The sequence below is a fragment of the Pan paniscus genome, chromosome 11, assembly GCF_029289425.2.
Source record: "Pan paniscus chromosome 11, NHGRI_mPanPan1-v2.0_pri, whole genome shotgun sequence".
Taxonomy (NCBI): Eukaryota; Metazoa; Chordata; class Mammalia; order Primates; family Hominidae; genus Pan; species Pan paniscus.
Window position 1 is genome coordinate 87183234 of NC_073260.2, and position 18314 is coordinate 87201547.

Below are 18314 nucleotides of genomic sequence, written 5' to 3' on the forward strand. Positions count from 1 at the left end.
TGAAGGCCAAGGTTGCCCTGGGTAAGGACCAAGGTCCCATCCCTGATTTAGGACAGGCCAAGGAGGAGCAAGGGGATGGAGGCAGGGGATGGCTCCCTGCAGGCCCAGGTGAAGTTCATGCTACCATTTCAGCAAAAGTCCCATAAACCACCTCAGGAAATCCCTCTGTCATCTGCCGCTGTTTGGGGCCAAAAGCTTGAACTGTGATGAATTTTGTGAAAGGGAGAACTGCCTCATTCTGCCAAAGCCGTTCAGAAGTGAGTCACTAGCCCAGAACAGGCCCCACATAGCTGCGCCAGCTCAGACCCCATCTAGCTGCACCTGCAGGAGCTCAGGCCCGAGGTGGACATCGGGCCTGGGCCCCAGGGCAGAGCCATGACCAACAAGGGGCAGCCCAGGGAGCTACTCCCCAGCCTTCAGTGGGCCCCACTTCCCTTCCCTCCTCCCCTCCCTGAAGGCCCCGCCCAGACCGCTTGGCCTCCGGCCTTGCCTCCTCCAACCTGATCTCCTAGGGTTGCTCAAGGGTCTCCTCTAAAAAGCAAATCCGGTCTTGTCTTTCCCCTGCCTGCCACATTCCGTGGCTCCTCACTGCTCTCAGGAGAAAGACCAAAGTCCCTGTGTGCTCCCAAGCCCTCTCCTGATGATGCAGAGGCGTGGCCCATAGGGACTGAGAGCTGCTCACTTCAGGCAGAAGCCAGGCATCCTGGCAGCCCCTGAGAGCCGCCCAGCTGGCCAGAAGGAGCTGCCCCAGACCTGCTCCCAGGCCTCCCTTTCCCTGTAATTCATATATAGAAAGCATCTAAATCAGGAGCCAACCCTCCACCAGAGGGAGCGGCACCCTGGAGCTGGAAGTGGAGCTTTTCTTAGTCATTACATTTGGTTTTGTTTTGGGGGAAAAAAACAAAATGAAACAATTAAGGTCTTATTTTCACAATCACCTGTGGAATGAGGAGGCTTCCAGATGGTATTTGGTGAGAGCACCAGGAACCTTGTGGTCCTGTGAGGGCATTCAGGGGTAGGGAGTCTAACTCATCACCCAATCCTCATGGCTCCAACTTTAAACACACCCAGAAGCCTATCTCGTCCCCCAGCCCAGCTCCGTCGCCTGCACCTGGTCCAAGCTGAGGCCCCTCTGCCCCAGCCTCCTGGTTGCCCCACTGTTTCTGCCCTGGGCCTGCTCCAGTCCCTTCTCGCGGACAGCCAGAGCCAAGCCTCTGCTCCAGTAAGGGATCTCTCCAAAGGCTCCTGTCTCCCTCCGGGTAAGGCCAGGGTCCTAATCACGGCCCACAGAGGCCAACACCACCGCCTCTGACCTCCCTCCCTCTGTCTCCAGCTTTCCTGGGATCCCGCCTGGGATCCCCTCTGCCCAGCACTCAGACCTCCTGCACCAGCTGTTCCCCTGCCTGGAACATTCTCCACTCCCCCTAGGTCCACAGGGTCTGAGCCTCATGTCCTACAGATCTCACTCAAAGGGTGGCCCTTCACTGGCTTCCCTGATGGCACCACTTCCTGCCCACTGGTCCTTCTCTCCCTCCCTCACTCTGCCTCATCTAGCCCTGGACACTCCACCAATCTGATACATCTTTATTTCTCTGTTTATTGTCTAGTTTCCCTCCATGCCCACCAGGATGTAAGCTCTGAGAGCAGGGGCTTTGTTTCATTCGCTGCCATAATTCCAGTACCAAGAACAATGCCTGGCACCTCCTAGTAGGTGCTCAATAAATATTTATTGAATGAATGAATGATTGAATTATGTCTGTCATTGACAGAGGGAAGTCTGGGCAACATAGTGAGACCCCATCTCTACCAAAACTAAATAATTAGCCAGGTGTGGTGGTGCATGCCTGTAATCCCAGCTACTCCAGAGGCTGATACAGGAGGATTGCTTGGTCCCAGGAGGTAGAGGCCACAGTGAGCCATGATCACACTGCTGCACTCCAGCCTAGGCAACAGAGAGAGATATAGTCTCAAAAAAAAAAAAAAAAAAAAAAAAAAAAACGAAAAGAAAAAAAGAAAATAAAATACATAGGGGTGGGCAGATTTCCCCTAAGATGCTCTAAGGATGCCCTCTCTAGGTGCAGGAGTCAGTCTAAAGTTACCTCCTGGGGGAAGTCTTCTGTCCAGTTTTTAAATGGAAGCTAGCAGGGTGCTAGCTGCAGGCAGCAAGTCTCATCACTGAATAGAACCGGTTTTCATTTGGTGCAAACACTATCTCCTCCAGGAAGCCCTCCCAGGACCCTTCCCAGCCCCTAGTGAAAGTGCCTCCCTCCTGCTAGCCTGCCACTTTCTCCCTTGTGGTCCATTCTGGATGTCAGTGCCGGGCCAGTGAGCATCCTAGCGGGCGTCTGAGTCATACCCGGAGTGCACCTGGAGAGCCCCTTTCTGCTCACACTTTACAGGGCCCCATGCTGGCCTCAGACACGCCCATCTTCTCATTTAAGCCTTACAACAACCTTCCGAGGTAGTCATCACCATCCCCATCTTACAGATAAGGAAACTGCGGTCAGAGGCCACAGAGGTGACTTACCCGAGCCCCACACCTGGTGTCACAGTGGAGTAGAGCCTGGCTCCTTGGCCCTGAGTTCAGCCCCCATCACAGCTGCCGCATTCACAGTCAGTGCTCAACACGTGTTCACGTGTTTGGAGGACGAACCAAACCCGAGTTCTCCGGGCTCCCCAGCCAGCATGAAGACCGTGTAACCACAGCACGCATGGGCGGGCCGCTTGGCAATGGCCAGGCTCATGCTCTACTGAGCCCCTGGGGGTCACGACTCCCCTGCTGCTCTGTGCAGAGAAAGAAAAGGCAGTCACCTCTCTCTTCCCTCACTGGAAGGTGAGGCCCAGGGGGTCCAGCCTGTGGGATGTGAAGAAGCCACACATTGGTGCCCATCACCTGGTCCTCAGCCTCTCCTTAGGGCAGAGTCGAGGCCCAGAAGGTTGAAAGAGCTGGAAGCTGGGGACAGAGCCTGCACCAGTGCCTTTGCCCCTTATCAGTCAGTCCAATTTTTGTTCTCTGACTCCCCCTGCTACATACCAGAATTGTGCTCTCTCTCTCCCCCTCTCTGGGATCTGCACCTCAGTTTCCTTGTCTGTAATATGGGGGTAACTGAACCCCCATATTAAAAGGATCCAAGGATAAATGAGATAACACAAGTGCTTGGCATAGGGCCTGGAAGAAAGAAAGTAAATTCCTTTTTTTTTTTTTCGCTCTGTCGCCCAGGCTGGAGTGCAGTGGCGTGATCTCAGCTTACTACAACCTCCGCCTCCCAGGTTCAAGCAATTCTCCTGCCTCAGCGTCTTGAGTAGCTGGGATTACAGGTGCGTGCCCGGCTAATTTTTGTATTTTTAGTAGAGACGGGGTTTCACCATGTTAGACCAGGCTGGTCTCGAACTCAGGTGATCCACCTGCTTCAGCCTCCCAAAGTGCTGGGATTACAGGCACTGTAATCCGCGGTGAGCCACCGCGCCCGGCCCAAAAGAAAGTAAATTCTTAATAAGCAGAACATGTAATTATTAGCTAGCACATATATTACTTTGCCTCCTTCTTCCCCACTCTTACAAATGGATCTCAAGGCCTGGAGCTACAAACTTGGTTGTTAGACATCCTATTTGTTTAGGATGAAAAACAAAACAAAATAATAGTGCCCAATGCTGGAGAATGCCGTGCAGAAATAGTACAGTGTCAGCCGGGCATGGTGGCTCACGCCTGTAATCCCAGCACTTTGGGAGGCCAAGGTGGGTGGATCACCTGAGGTCAGGAGTTTGAGACCAGCCTGGGCAACATGGCGAAACTCCACCTCTACTAAAAATACAAAAATTAGCCGGGTGTGGTGGCGCATGCCTGTAGTCCCAGTTACTCGGGAGGCTGAGGTGGGAGGATTGCTTGACCCAGGAAGTTGAGGCTGCAGTAGGCTGTGATCATAACACTGCACTCCAGCCTAAGCAACAGAAGAGATCCTGTCTCAAAATATAAAATAAATAAAATAAAGCACAGTATAATAGCATTTTATGAGCATTTTAAATATTCAAGGTATTTTATCAAATGTTAAATACTAATAAATTCTCATTTTTGTCTCAGCTCTCCTGACTTTTAAAATGTATACCAAAAAATAAGTCATTTCGAAGCTGTCCAGTTAAGTGAGCTATAAACTGGATTTATAATATTGCCAAGTAAGGCATTTCCTCAAACTGGCAAACTAATATAAATGTCTCCCCCTGTCTTTTGTCAGGTGTAGTTTTTCCTTCTTCTTTTTTCTTTTCAGACCTGGTGAGCAGGAAGTACAGGATCGTTTTGAATTCAGCAGATTTTGAATAATGCCAGATCAGGAGTGGATCTCTGGGGTAAGATGCAATGGTCCCACACACTTATATGTCACCAGAGTCCACTCTTTGGGGAACAGCAATTTGACAGAACATGTCAAGAGCTTGTGAAAATAAGTAATTCACATTCGACCTGTTACCCAGAAAAAAACCGGGGTTCATTCACCTGGTGAATCTCAAACGGCTCTCCACGAGAACGCAGGTTTGGATCAGTAGGAATTTTATGACTCGCCACAGGTAAGAAGAGCCCTGGGAGGATTCTCCAAAGCAGTGTCTCCCTGAGGGAAAGTGACAGGAGGGTTTTATGCAGTGATGGAGGGGACGAGGGGCCCCGCTGCTGCAGACGCAGGGCCCCATCGTGCCAGCCCACAGGTTGCCTGTGATGGTGATGAAGGTGTAGCTCCTCCTGAGGTGGAGCTCATGGTCAGCATGGTCATGAGGAATGTGTACTCAGGTTCATCTAGAACAGGGGTGTCCAATCTTTTGGCTTCCCTGGGCCACACTAGAAGAAGAATTGTCTTGAGCCACACATAAAATACACTAATACTAACTGTATCTAATGAGCTAAAAAAATCGCAAAAAAAAATCTCATCATGTCCAAAGAAGGTTTATGAATTTGTGTTGGGTCACATTCAAAGCCGTCCTGGGCCGCCGGTTGGACAAGCTTGATCTAGAAGTTGCCTGGGTCTGTCAGGAGCCGGTGCCAGCAAGTAGGTGACCACATTCAACACAGGGTTTGGGAAAAAACAAGCTGCAAAGCAGGAGGCTGTCAAACAGGCTTATTGTGCCAGTTGACTAAATGCCTATAGTCCCTAGAGACCCTCCCTGTCTGCTTACAAACCTGTTGGAATTTTATTTGGAGCCTTAAAGGAAATGTGACTGTGGGACCTGAGTCACATAACAGGCAGCCACAACCTCTGTTTCTCTGATTATAGATCAACTTTTTCCATACCTACATTCTTTTGTAAAATGTTGTAAAAGACTAAAGGGCACTGGAGGAAAGACCCCCTTTTCCTCATTACTGACTCTCCTTGTAGGTTAACTTCCTTCTTTCTTCTCTTGTACCTGACTCCAACCAGATAGCACAATAGGCTCTGTGACAATCAATTTACTCAAGATAGGTGTTGACTATACCTTTCCTGACAAAGAACAAGCTGCAACCAATCAGATTGCTGTAATTCATAGATCAGCCTCGTATGGAAAAGGCTGCTAAACTTTAGTAATCCTGCTAAACTTCTTTGTTTCTACCTATGCAAGTAAAACCTTAACTTCTCCATTTCAGAGCATTGATTCCATTCCTCTGGAGTCTGTGTCTCCCGGACAGTCATCCTTAAACTTTGCACTTGCATTAACTCTTTTTTTTTTTTTTTTTGAGATGGAGTCTTGCTCTGTTGCCCAGGCTGGAATGTAGTTGTGCAATCTCAGCTCACTGCAAACTCCACCTCCCAGGTTCAACCAATTCTCCTGCCTCAGCCTCTTGAATAGCTGGGATTACAGGCATTGTGCCACCAGGCCTGGTTAATTTTTGTATTTTTAGTAGAAACAGAGGTTCACCATGTTGGCTGGGCTCGTCTCGAACTCCTGACCTCAGGTGATCCACCACCCCACCCCGCCGCGGCTTCCCAAAGTGTTGGGATTACAGGCATGAGCCACTGCGCCCAGCCGCATGAACTCTTTAGAACAGTAATCTGATCCTTTTGATTATCAGGTTGAAAAGCCATAGAAACAATTTATATGCTTTAACCAATTATTTCCTCTGGGATTTATCCCAGAGGAAATAATTTTTTTAAAGCAAACCAAAAATATAAGTGTTGGGGTACAGAAAATGATTCCCCAAAATGTGGCACTTGGGCATGCTGAGTGCTTTTGAAAACTGAAAGGCCTTACAAATAAGCCTCAGCATCAAGGCCTCTCTAACCTTGTCTCGTTCTCTCCCTCTCACCCCTCAAGTCCTTGGAGGGACTCTCTGGAATTTCCTTATCTGACCTAGAAAGTGTCTTGCCAAAAGAAACACATTTGCCTTCTGTCCGTCTGTTACCCCATTATCCACTGCAGAAAAGAAGCCGGAAGAAAAGAAGTCAGAAGTCCAACCACAGCTGGATGGACTTTTCCACAAGATGTCTGCCTCTCAGACTCATTCCATTCACAAGTTAATTTCTGTCTCCCTGATCCATTCATTCTCCTTAATAATCATTTACTGCTCCTCAAAACAATGCTCTATGTTTCCCATCTCCTTGCTCCCCTGGGAAAAAGAGTACATAAGCTTCTGTACCCCATTGGGGGATTGGGGTAATCACACTGTAATTCTCTCCCATGAATGTTAATAAATGTGTATGCTTTTTCTCCTACTAATCTGCCTTTGGTCAGGTGATTTTCAGTGAACCTTCAGAGGGAAAAGGGGAAGTTTTCCCTTCACCCATATGCAGGCATGTAAAGATGTTCATTGCAGTGCTGTTTATAGCAGAGAAAATGGCAAACACAATCAAACAATAGGGGGATGGTTAAGAAAAAATGCACAATTGCAGTTAGACTGTTCTCTACCGGCAGGGAGGTTTTTTTCACCCTTTTTGATTCTCACAGCAGCCCTATGATGTAGACAAAACCGGGTTCACATTTATTCTCCCCATTATTCATGGAGGTGGGGGCCAGGAGGCAGACTGAGTTTCGAGAAATTCTGGGCAGAGCTTCCAACAGGGAATCAGATTCTGAACTGGGACAGCTCCCAGGTGTCCTAAAGTGGAATCCAGAGCTGACTCACAGCAGCGTGTGTCTCACAGGGGGATCCAGCGGCAAGTCCCCACTCTTGGATAAAGATGAAACCACCTTTGCGAAAATTATGACAGAGGCCGGGCGCGGTGGCTCATACTTGTAATCCCAGTACTTTGGGAGGCCAAGGCAGGCGGATCACCTGAGGTCAGGACTTTGAGACCAGCCTGGCCAATATGGTGAAACCCCGTCTCTACTAAAAATATGAACAAATTAGCTGGGCAGGTGTCTGTAATCCCAGCTACTTGGGAAGCTGAGGCAGGAGAATTGCTTGAACCTGGGAGGCGGAGGTTGCAGTGAGCCAAGATCGCACCACTGCACTCCAGCCTGGGCAACAAGAGCGAAGCTCCAACTCAAAAAAAAAAAAAAAAAAATTATGACAGAGAAAGAGATCTGACCTAACCAACTCCATCTTGCCTTTAACCTCCAAGCTGCCCTGTTCATTCCTGGGCATAGGCTGAACTTAGTTTATAGTTTAACTTTGAAACAAAGATGCTAACAGCCCTTTCCCTAAACAAACCCCTTCCTGCCTGAGGACCAGACTGTCTTTGTAAGACTAACAGGCTAGCCATAAGATTTGAAATTATGGTTTAGGAGTCACACAGCTGGCTACAAGATTCTGAACCTTCCCAGTTCCTCCTAGGGATAACATCGCGATTGTAAAACCTAAGATTGGCACTTGAGGTATTTCTCAGACCCTGCACTGCTGATGCACTCTGATGCACAAACAGGTGCCACCCAGGCCTGTAATCTGGCTCAACCAGTTCTGCGATCCTACCCAGGAACAGAAGACAGCAAGAATCCACTTCAGGCCAGGTGCGGTGGTTCACGCCTGTAATCCCAACACTTTGGGAGGCCGAGGTGGGCGGATCATTTGAGGTTAGGAGTTCGACACCAGCCTGGCCAACACGGTGAAACCTCATCTTTACTAAAAATACAAAAATTAGCCAGGCATGGTAGCGCATGTCTGTAATCCCAGCTACTTGGGAGGCTGAGGCAGGAGAATTGCTTGAACCCGGGAGGCAGAGGCTGCAGTGTGCCGAGAATGCGCCACCACACTCTAGCCTGGGTGACAGAGGGAGACTCTATCTCCAAAAAAAAAAAAAAAAAAAAAAAATTGACTTCAACCCCCGTATGATTTCATCTTCAGTCTGACCAATATGCACTCCCCAATCCCTGGTCCCAGACCTGCTGAATTATCCTTAAAAGACCCATTTTTGAATTTTCGAGGGGCTGATTTAAGTAATAATACATTCCAGTCTCCTGTTTAGCCGGCTCTACATGTATTAAACTCTTTCTATTGCAATTCCCCTGTCTTGATAAATCGGCTCTACCTGGGCAACGGGCTAGAACTTGTTGGGCTATTACTAAAACAGTGTAAGATCAAGCTTCATTCTGGCCCACTCTCCCCATCTCACCCAGAAGAGGTGGCCTCCTAGGCTGCCCCTTCCTCTCTTGATCTGACTGGGATTTCCCCCCTGTTAGGGAGCTCTGGAAGAACCCCCAGTCTCAGGCCCCACCTGGCTCTGAGCTGGGCTTACAGGAAGCCCCCTGTGCACCCCTGTCCCATGAGGTCATGTGGAAAAACCCTGGGAAACTCTAACACCTGCTGCAGGTGCTGGCTGTTCCTTTTTTTTTTTTTTTTTCAAGCTGTAGAATTTCTCTGCCATGCAAAACTTGTTGATAATAATATAACAAACATTTCCATCTCTATTGCCCTGCTTAGGAAATAAATCTTACGGGGACACTGGAAGACTCTTGGGTGCCCCTTCCTGATCCTGTTCCCCACCTCTGTCACCAGGGGTAACCCAAACCTGAACTGCGTGTTTATCCATAAATGATAAGTGGTATTGCTTTGCATGGTTTTAAACTTTCAGTAGCGGTTTCTGTCTTTTATTCATTCATAAACTCACAAACATATACGTATTGAGAACCTACTGTATGTGAGGCACCATCCTAAGCCCTGGGAACATCCGTAAACAACAGAGAGGATTACTGCTCTCATGGGACACACATTCTGGTGGGGTGAGCCAAACCATAAACAAAAGGTATGAAACTGAGATACATTATTAATATGTTACAACGTGAGAAGTACAGAGGGAAAAAATAAGGGAAGCTGGAGAGGCAGGGGTGGTGGAATATTGCAATTTTAAGTAGGATTGCAATTTTTTCCCCTTTTTTCTCTTTTGAGATGGGGTCTTGCTCTGTCCCGCAGGCTAGAGTGCAGTGGTGCAATCATAGCTTGCTGCAGCCTCAAATTCCTCAGGCTCAAGCAACCCTCCCATCTCAGCCTCCTGAGTGGCCAGGACTACAGGTGCACACCACCAAGCCTAGTTAATTTTTTTTTTTTTTGAGACGGAGTCTCGCCCTGTTGCCCAGGCTGGGGTGCAGTGGTGTAATCTCCACTCACTGCAAGCTCCGACTCCCGGGTTCATGCCATTCTCCTGCCTCAGCCTCCCGAGTAGCTGGGACTATAGGTGCCCGCCACCACGCCCAGCTAATTTTTTTGGGTTTTTTTTTTTTGGTAGAGATGGGGTTTCACCGTTTTATCCAGGATGGTCTCGATCTCCTGACCTTGTGATCCTCCCGCCTTGGCCTCCCAAAGTGCTGGGATTACAGGCGTAAGCCACCGCGCCCGGCCAATTTTTTTTTTTTTTTAAGTAGAGACAAGGTCTCGTGATGTTGCTCAGGCTGGTCTTGAACTCCTGAGCTCAAGTGATCCTCTTGCCTCAGCCTTCCAAAGTGCTGGGATTATAGGTGTGAGCCACCATGGCTGGCTGTGTATGTCTTGTGTATGTCATGGCATCCTTGTATGTCTTGTGTATTTACTCAATATTGTATATGTTTTGTATAACTGTGCCATCTTTATTCATTCCCCTGTCAATAAGTATTTATTATATCTTTCTCTTGTATTTGTCCTTATAAACAACGTTGCCATAGCATTCTTGTAAATGTCTTTTTTTTTTTTTTTTAAGTCAGTGTCTTGTTCTGTCACCCAGGCTGGAATACAGCAGCACGATCATAGTTACTGTAACTTCAAACTCTTGGGCTCATGTGATCCTCCCACCTCAGCCTCCTGAGTGCCAAGACTACAGGTGCATGCCTCTATGCCCGGCTCATTTTTAATTTTTTTTGTAAAAACAGTGTCTTGTTATGTTGCCCAGGCTGGTCTCAAACTTCTTACCTCAAGTGATCGTTCTGCCTCGGCCTCCCAAAGCACTGGGATTACAGGCATCAATATCTTTTTGTGCACGCACGGGAGAGATGTTCTAGGGCATGTATCCTAATATAGAATTGTCGAGTCCAAAGTATCTTCAACCTAGCTTAGCTAGATGGTATCAATGGCTTCTGCAAAAATAAATAAAATAAAATAAAATAAAATAAAAAATGAACCAAGCATAGTGGCACACACCTGCTGGGTCAATAGGCATAAGTGTTGTCAAAAAAAATTAAAAAATTAGCCAGGACTGATGGCACACACCTGTAGTCCTAGCTACCTGGGGGGCTGAGGTGGGAGAATCACTTGAGCCTAGGGGTTTGAGGCTGCAATGAGCTAGGATCACACCACTGCACTCTAGCCTGGGCGACGGAGTGAGACTCTGTCCTAAAAAAAAAAGAAAGAAGAAAGTAATTTTAAAAATATTTTGTTTTCAAAAACCCAGAATTGAAGAACACAAGTATCTGGCATGAAGAAAATATCCTACAAGTTTGCAGAGAAAAAGTGGATTTCATACAAAGGATCATGGATCCGAATGGCACTGGATTCTTTAACAGCGTCAGTGGGAACCGGAACATGATGGAGGAATATGTTCAAAATTCTGAAAGAAAGAGTTTGTAGTTAAATTAGTGATGAAAATTAGTAAACCAAGCCAATGGTAAAAACAAGACAATTGGGCCGGGCAGAGTGGCTCGCACCTGTAATTCCAGCACTCTGGGAGGCTGAGGCTGTGGATCATCTGAGGTCAGGAGTTTGAGACCAGTGTGGCCAACATGGCAAAACCCCATCTCTACTGAAAGTACAAAAATTAGCTGGGCTTGGCGCGTGCCTGTAGTCCCAGCTACTCAGGAGGCTGAGATAGGAGAATCACTTGAACTTGGGAGGTGGAGGCTTCAGTGAGCCAAGACTGTGCCATTAAACTCCCGTCTGGGGGACAGAGAGAGATTCTGTCTCAAAAAAAAAAAAAAAAAAAAAAAAAAGCAAGACAATTATTAACTCTAAAAATCTTGAAAACAGATTTGCAGTCAGAATAAAGCAAATAACGAATATTGATCTGATCAGAATGACAAATAACTATATTGGGAGGCTGTGGGGGGTGGGAATACATGTATTAATATGTGTTTTGTTCCAGGGTGGGGGGTATTGTGAGTGAGTGATTGATGAGAGCCAAATTCTCCCCTTCCATAATGAAAAATCACTATATAATGTATAAACCTGAAAAATCAAGAAGTAGCAATATAAGCATGGTATTTAGAGAAAATACACTAAATACTTAAAGGATTGAAATAGTATCTCTGAGGCTGTGTATGGTGGCTCATGCTTGTAATCCCAACAGTTTGGGAGGCCAAGGCAGGAGGACTGCTTGAGCCTAGGAGTTCAAGACCAGCTTGGGCAACACAGGGAGACCCCTGTCTAGGATAAATGATAAAAGTTAGCTGGGCATGGTGGCACATGCCTGTGGTTCCCACTACTCAGGAGGCTGAGAAGGGAAAATCACTTGTACCCTGGAGGTCGAAGCTACAGTGAGCCGAGATCATGCCACTGCACTCCAGCCTGGGAGACAGAGTGAGACCCTGTCTCATAAAAGAAAAAAAAAAAAAAGTATCTCTGGGACTGAAAAAGCAGAGCAGGGCCATGACTGGGGGAGTGGCTTCAGGGAATTGCTGATTTTTGTAACAAATCTTGTAGAATTTTTTGACCTTTGAAATCATGTGCATGTATAACTTGATACAAATTAAAGTTAAATTTAAAAGCTCCCCTGAGATTAGCAGCCTTGAACATATGTCTTTCACATCTCTTCATTTGTTTCCTTAGGATAAATTCCAGAGGTGGGACTGCTGGGTCAACAGGCATAAGTGTTTTCAAGACCGTATCACCCACAGTGGTAAACAGGGCACCCATCTTTCCCTTTCCAGAGGGTTAATAGCCTTTACTTGCCAGTCTTTGCAAACACCATTATCAATTTTCACATCTCTGCCAATCTGATGGTAAAACATGGTATTACATGGTAGTTTTAATTTGTGCTTCTTTGACTACTAAATAGTTTTACATAGTTAACATATTTAACCATTTTTAGTTCTTCTTTTATTAATTTCCTGTTACTGTTATTTGTCCATTTTGTTCACCTTTTTCACTCTTGATTTGTAAGGGCTCTTTAAATAGCAAGCCTGCTCATTCTCTATCACACATTGCAAATATTTCCCCCACAGTGGGCCCTTCTCCTTTCAGTGTTCTTTTTTGATATAAGGGATTTTTTTGTTTTTATATAGTTCGTCTATCATTTATGTTTTTGGCCTTGGGGTTATCCCCGGAAAGCCCTGGCTCATCCGTGGGCCTTTTACAAGCGCAGCATCTCCTACAGCTTCACCTACTATTCCTATCGAGTGTTTCATCAACTCCAAGTTTTTCACATTTTTAATCTCTGAAACTGGGATGGTGCTCAGGTAGTAGTCACTGCCTGCTGCAAATCAGGATGTGCAGAAAACATCAGTGATTTGTCAACAAAGGTCCCAGAGACGACAGTGGGGTATTCTGCAAGAAATGCTGCAACGTCACCTGTTTCTTTTTCCTGCTGGGCACGGAAGGAGGTAACATTTCTCAGCCTCCCTTGCAGTTAGGAGTGGCCGCGTGACCAGGTTCTAGCCACTGGACTGTGGGTGGAGGTGATACAGGTGCCTTGCCCGGTTGGCCCATAAAACCTCCCACGAGATCCTCTACTGTCTTTCTTCCTGTTTGCCGTCAGAGGAGCTGGCAGTGGCTCTGGGGGATGGCACGCACAAGCAGTGGAGGTCCCTGAATGGCCACATGGGAGGCAGCTGGCTAACCAGGGATTCTCACTGCTCTTTGTGTAAATAAGTAATTTACTTCCATTGTGTTCAGCCATTGAGGTTTGGAGTTATGTTCCTCACAGCAGCTAGCATTGCTGATACCTAACTGACACCCTTGTCTTCATTCTGACTCTAATCCAAACTCCTCTAGACGGGGTTTAGTGTTTTATCATTAGTATGATGTTGATTCTTGATTTTAGATAGATACACTTTATCTTGTGCTCTTTTAAAAATCGTCTTAGTATTGGAGTTATGCAAAGTGTGTAAAATTAATTGGAAAATTTTTAACTTTTTTCTAAGCTCTGGGAAAGGTTGCATAGCACAGAAATTAACTGTTGGGTGAAACTGACAAAATTCGTCCTAAGAACTGTGTGTGTCCTTTTGTAAGAGCACTGCTTTAACAAGCTTTACTTTTTTAAGACAGAGTCTTGCTCTGTCGCCCAAGCTGGAGTGCAGTGGTACCATCTCAGCTCACAGCAACCTCCACCCCCTTGGTTCAAGCAATTCTCATGCCTCAGCCTCTTGAGTAGCTGGGACTACAGGTACTCACCACCATGCCTGGCTAATTTATTTATTTATTTATTTATTTATTTATTTATTTATTTATTTAGTAGAGATGGGGTTTCACTATGTTGGCCAGGATGGTCTTGAACTCCTGACCTCAAGTGATCAGCCTGCCTTGGCCTCCCAAATTCCTGGGATTACAGGCATGAGCCACCATGCCTGGCCTACTTTCTTTTTCTTTTCAAACTAACTTTTGTTATAGACTAAATTGTGTTTCCCCAAAATTCATAGGTTGAAGCCCTAAACCCCAATGTGACTGTATATGGAAACAAGGTCTTTAAGGAGGTAATTAAGGTAAAATGAGGTCACAAGGGTGGGACCCTCATGCAATATGACTGATGTCCTTAAAAGAAGAAAGACACCAGGGACACATGTGCACAGGGCAAAGGCCGTGGGAAGACATAGCAAGAAGGTGGCTGTCGGCAGGCCAAGGAGAGAGGCCTCAGGAGAACTAAGCCTGCCAGCACCTTGAACTTGGACTTCCAGCCTCCAGAACTGTGAGAAAATAAATTTCTATTGTTTAAGCCACCCAGTCCAGTCTGTGGTATTTTGTTATGGTAGCCCTAGCAGGACAACTTTTATTTTATTCGTTTTTCATTAAAAAAAGAAAATAGAAAAAGAAAGCCATCCATAATTCTACTACTCAGGAATAACCATTGGTCAAATTGTGGTAAATATCCTTGCAAATACCCACTGACATTTATATATTTACTCATGTAAGTGGGAGCCATTCTCTATATATACCAATTTGCAACCTGCTTTTTACAAAATTTAATTAATTATTATTATTATTTTTTAGAGACAAGGTCTTATTCTGTCACCCAGGCTGGAGTGCAGTAGTGCGATCACGGCTCACTGCAGCATAAGACTTCTGGGCTAAGTGATCCTCCTGCCTCAGTCTCCAGAGTAGCTGGGACTATAGACATGTGCCATTATACCTGGCTAATTTTTAAATATTTTGTAGATATCAAGTCTTGCTATGTTGCCCAGGCTGGTCTTGAACTCCTGGCCTCAAGTGATCCTCCCACCTTGGCCTCTCAAAGTGTTGGCATTACAGGTGTGTGCTACCATACCTGGCTATGCAATCTGCTTTTTTTTTTGGAGACAGAGTCTCGCTCTGTCACCCAGGCTGGAGTGCGGTGGCACGATTTTGGCTTACTGCAACTTCCACCTCCCGGGTTCAAGCGATTCTCCTGCCTCAGCCTCCCAAGTAGCTGGGATTACAGGCATGCACCCCGATGCCCAGCTAATTTTTTTGTATCTTTAGTAGAGACAGGGTTTCACCACGTTGGCCAGGCTGGTCTTGAACTCCTGACCTCGTGATCCACCCGCCTTGGCCTCCCAAAGTGCTGGGTTACAGGCGTGAGCCACCGTGCCCAGCCACAATCGGCTTTTTATACTTAATATCACAAATATTTCCCATGTGGCCAGGCGCAGTGGCTCACGCCTGTAATCCCAGCACTTTGGGAGACCAAGGCAGGTGGATTACCTGAGGTCGGGAATTTGCGACCAGCCTGGCCAACATGGTGAAATCCCGTCTCTACTAAAAATACAAAAAATTAGCAGTGAGCGGTGGCGAGTGCCTGTAATCCCAGCTACTTGGGAGGCTGAGGCAGGAGAATCTCTTGAACCCAGGAGGCGGAGGTTGCAGTGAACCGAGATCGTGTCATTGCACTCCAGCCTGGGCAACAAGAGCAAAATTTCATCTCAAAAAAAAAAAAACAAACAAACAAAAAAACGAAGGTTAAGATGTAGATTTTTTGTTATGTGTATTTTACCACAATTAGAAAAAAATGCTCTGAGGTTTTGTAGTTACCGGGCTGGGGCACCACCTAGAGAACGGTGCCCACTGGGCATGGAGAGCATAGAGCCCTGACTCCAGAATTCCTGGTGTGCCCCCAGCTGCCCTGAGGGGTCCTGGCCCATGCCTTCTCTTTGGGCCTCACCTGTCAAATGCTAAACAGATCCATGGAATGGAAGATGTCCACGCTTCCTCCTGGCCCTGATGAGCTAAGATGAGAATTAGCACAAAAGCGTGTGCTTTTAAAAAAGTAGATAGAGAATTAAAAATACAATCAAAAATCACACTCACTATTCCAAGATTAAAAACATTCTTTAGAAACTGGGCTTATTAGATGACATACTTCCTGCATTGTGTGGGAGGGGAGGGGGCCGGGTCACCGGCGCTCTCCATAGGGGGCAAGCAGGTGAAATGATTATGAAATATGTCAAGAAAATGGTCCTTTTTTCTCGCCAGGAGATAAGGAAAGGTAATTTGGTCTGTCAGTCGCGCACACAGAAGACGTCATGGTCAACTGCATTAATACTGAATACTTTGTCCAGAGTCACAGAGCTCAAAGAAATTACAGAATCTTTCTCCTGTGAATTCTGGCACTACTCTCAGCAGGCCTTTTCCCACCTGAATTCACAAGAGAGATTAATAATAAAAGGCAGGGCTGACGGTGGGACCAGAGCTGCTTTTCCTGGGACCCCCTCCTCCAGCCCACCGGTTCAGCCTCATCTCTTGCCACACCCTCCCCGGTCCGGCTTCAGCCCAACTCAATCCCAGCTGTCCTGCTCTCTCCTCTTCCTATGGGCTCCTCTCCCATAGACGCCAGTCAAAGCCCACCTGCCCAAGCCACCTCCTCTGGGACATCTCTCTCCAGTCCCGATCACCTCCCGTCTGACTGACGCTCCCTCTGCCCCCACGTGCTCACACTTCTTTTTGCAGTTGTTGTGAGGATTGTGTGTCCCTATCTCCCTTCCCCAAACACCCCAGACCTCCCCGAAGGACAGACTTGCCCAGCTGGCCTCTCCCACAGTGTCCAGCCCAGGGTCTGGCACTTCTCAGTGGAAGGGGTGAGTTCACGAGGCGTCTACAAGCTTTCTCTCTTCTGATCTAATAAAAGGATATCTGTGGTAGATTCTTTCTTTTCTGTATTTTTTGACCTGGCAGGGGTGAAGATGTGTGGTTAGGGTTGGGAGTAGACATTGGGATGCTCTCTAAACCCGTTGTTAAGCTGTTAAATTGCAAGAAACCATCTTCCTCTCCACCCTCCATTCCCACCCTATTCCCACAGGGTGAACAGGAAGCGCCCGCTCAGAGCCCTTATTCCAAAGGTGGAAAAACCTCTTCCCTTTGCTGCTTTTGGGGACTCATCAGTCTCTGGAACAATTAAACCTCTTTCAATGCAGTTATATTCCCTCATGTAATAAGTACTGCATTATTTTTAGACTGTTTTACCCAATTAATTTTATTATCAGTTAATTATGTATTACCATCTTAAGAAAATGAATATTTGCCCAGTTGCTTAAGCTAAATCATTAAATATGTATGAATTCCTTTCTTTAAATGCACACCTGTTATCTTTTACAGATGCAGAAGACGTGTTTGGAGCCATCTGTGCCTCTGAAACAGACCCCCATACAAAAGTGCTATCTTGGCCCTACGAGACAGCTCATGTGGGGCTGGGAGGCACCTGGGAAGTGAGGCCCACAAACATGTCAGAGATCTCGGCCTCAGGGTAAGTGGGAGGGCCACTGTCCTAAGCACCAGCTTGGCAGAATCTGGGGTGAGGGGAGGTGGGTAGAGCCCAGAGCCAAATGCATGAAGGTGCATGGATACGGAGCAGCCCCTGGAGGGTGATAGTTTAAGAGACAAACCTCGAGGCTGGGTGCAGTGGCCCACATCTGTAGCCCACAGATTTGGGGGCCAAGGTGGGAAGATCATTTGAGGCCAGAAGTTTGAGACCAAGCTGGGCAACATAGTGAGACCCTGTCTCTGCAAAACAAAACAAAAGAAACAAAATTTAGCCAGGCCTGATGGTGCACACCTGTAGTCCAAGTTACTCAGGAGGCTGAGGTAGGAGGATCCCTTGAGCCCAGGAGATAGAGGCTGCAGTGAGCCAAGATCATGCCACTGTACACTGCACTCCAGCTTGGGCAACAGAGTGAGATCCTATCTCAATAAAAAAAGAAAAGAAACAAATCTTGATTGAGGTGGGCATGGTGGCTTACATGTGTAACCCCAGCACTTTGGGAGGCCAAAGTGGGAGGATCTCTTGAGCCCAGGAGTTCAAGACCAGCCTGGGCAATAATATAGTGAGACCCCCATCTCTAATTAAAAAAAATTAGTCAGGCATAGTGGCACACAACTGTAGTACCAGCCACTTGGAAGGCTGAGGTGGGAGGATCTCCTGAGCTCAGGAGACTGAGGCTGCAGCGACCTATGATTGTGCCACTGCACTCTGAACTCAGCAACAGAGCAAGACCCTGTCTCAAACAAAATAAAACAAAAAAGAAACTCCTCCTGCTGCCTCTGGGTGATTGGGCGCAAAGCTCCACAGAGGTCAGCACGTCCGGTCCCTGTGGGACCCAGACTCACTGTGTGTGACCTGGGGCCAGTCAGCAGACTTAAGCAGCTTCAGTCCCCTGGCCTGCCAAAATATTGAGATTACAGGCATAAGCCACAGTGCTCAGCTGAGAATTTTCTTTTCTTTTCTTTCTTTTTATTTTTGAGACAGGGTCTCTGTCTGTTGCCCAGGCTGGAGTGCAGTGGTGTGATCACGGCTCACTGCAACCTCCACCTCCTGGGCTCAAGGCATCTTCTCACCTCAGCC

At 47.0% G+C, this 18314-nt stretch overlaps 1 long non-coding RNA gene across 1 annotated transcript; it reads right to left on the reverse strand.

Annotated features, from left to right (window-relative positions):
* Positions 1–818: 818 nt before the first annotated feature.
* On the reverse strand, positions 819–11400 carry LOC129393095 (uncharacterized). The gene is made up of 3 exons (XR_010109149.1): positions 4487–11400; positions 2528–2784; positions 819–1942 (listed from the first exon to the last, which is right to left on the reverse strand). It is a non-coding gene; the product is annotated as an uncharacterized LOC129393095 (long non-coding RNA).
* Between the last annotated feature and the right edge of the window lie 6914 nt (positions 11401–18314).